The sequence below is a fragment of the Petaurus breviceps genome, unplaced genomic scaffold, assembly GCF_028583685.1.
Source record: "Petaurus breviceps papuanus isolate PSGF00001 unplaced genomic scaffold, PetGlider_PUasm1.0 90977, whole genome shotgun sequence".
Lineage (NCBI taxonomy): Eukaryota > Metazoa > Chordata > Mammalia > Diprotodontia > Petauridae > Petaurus > Petaurus breviceps.
Window position 1 is genome coordinate 43568981 of NW_027187391.1, and position 1299 is coordinate 43570279.

Consider the following 1299-nt stretch of genomic DNA (forward strand, 5'->3'; position numbering starts at 1 on the left):
TCCCTCTAGGTATAAGGTTAGGTTCATAGGTTTATAGATTTAGGGTGAAAAGGGACCTTAGAGGGTGTCTGTTCCAACCTCTTCATTTTATCAATAAGTAAAACGAGGCTCACAGAGTTTGAGTGATTTACTCAGCTGTACAGGGAGGTCCCACCAACTGTAGCCTCTGCTGTGTCTCCCTTCCTCAGGAGATGCCACAAAACACAGAATGTCAGTCAAGCTGATTTTCCTCAGGGAAGCTCTAGCTTCTGAGTTTATCATCCTGTTATCTTGGCTCCACTTTGCCATAGCTCCCACCTGTCTGTGGACTTTGACGTGACCTCTTCATTTCCCACTTTGGGGCAAATTTTCTGCCCTGGTGAAGCATCTTGGTTCCACTTCTGGGAAGGATTACTATCTCATTCTTGTACAGTGCCATGTCACTCATCATTAAATGAACCCTGCAGTCAGCACATACAGGGCTGATGGACTCAAGTGAGGTATACCTCCAGAATCTGGGAATAGTACAGGAAAAGTTACCCTCTGGAATAGAAATGAAAAAAAAAAACCCAACCTGAAGATAGAATGGCATTGTATAATCTATCTTACTGGCACATATGCTATCACGAATGAATTTTGAGAATAGGTCTGACCTCCCCCATCAACTCAGTAAACTCCTGTGGCACCCTATTACCTTTAGGATCAAATATAAATTCCTCTGTCTGGCATTTAAAGCTTTTCATAACCCTGTCCCATCCCACCTTTTCAACAACATTACTACTTCCTATTTAAGGCCTTTCTTGACTCCCCTAGCTTCCAGGGCCTTCTCCTTTATATATTCCTGTCTATGTTGTTTTTTCCCATTAGAATGTCAGAATCTAGTCTAGTGACTGTCTAGTCTACAATAATAACAACTAGCATTTATATATAACTTTAAAGTTTGGAAAGTGCTTTAAAAATATTGCCTCATTTATCCTCACAACAATGCTGAGTTAGGTGCTATTATTAAGTGTCTTACAGATGAGGCAGATAGAGGTTAAATGACTTGCCCAGTATCACAGCTACTAACTATATGAGGCTGGATTTGAACTCAGGTCTTTCTGAATCCATGTCCAGTGCTCTATCCACTGCACTAGCTGCCTGTATTTATTAAGTGTTTACTATGTGACAGGCACTGTGCCAAGTGATAGAGATACAAAAAAAAGCAAAAAAAAAAAGTCTCTGGTCTCAAAGAATGTGTATTTTAATGGGAGAGAAACCATGTAAATATCTAGGTACACATAAGATGTTGTTTTTGAATCGTTTCAGTCATGTCTCCTT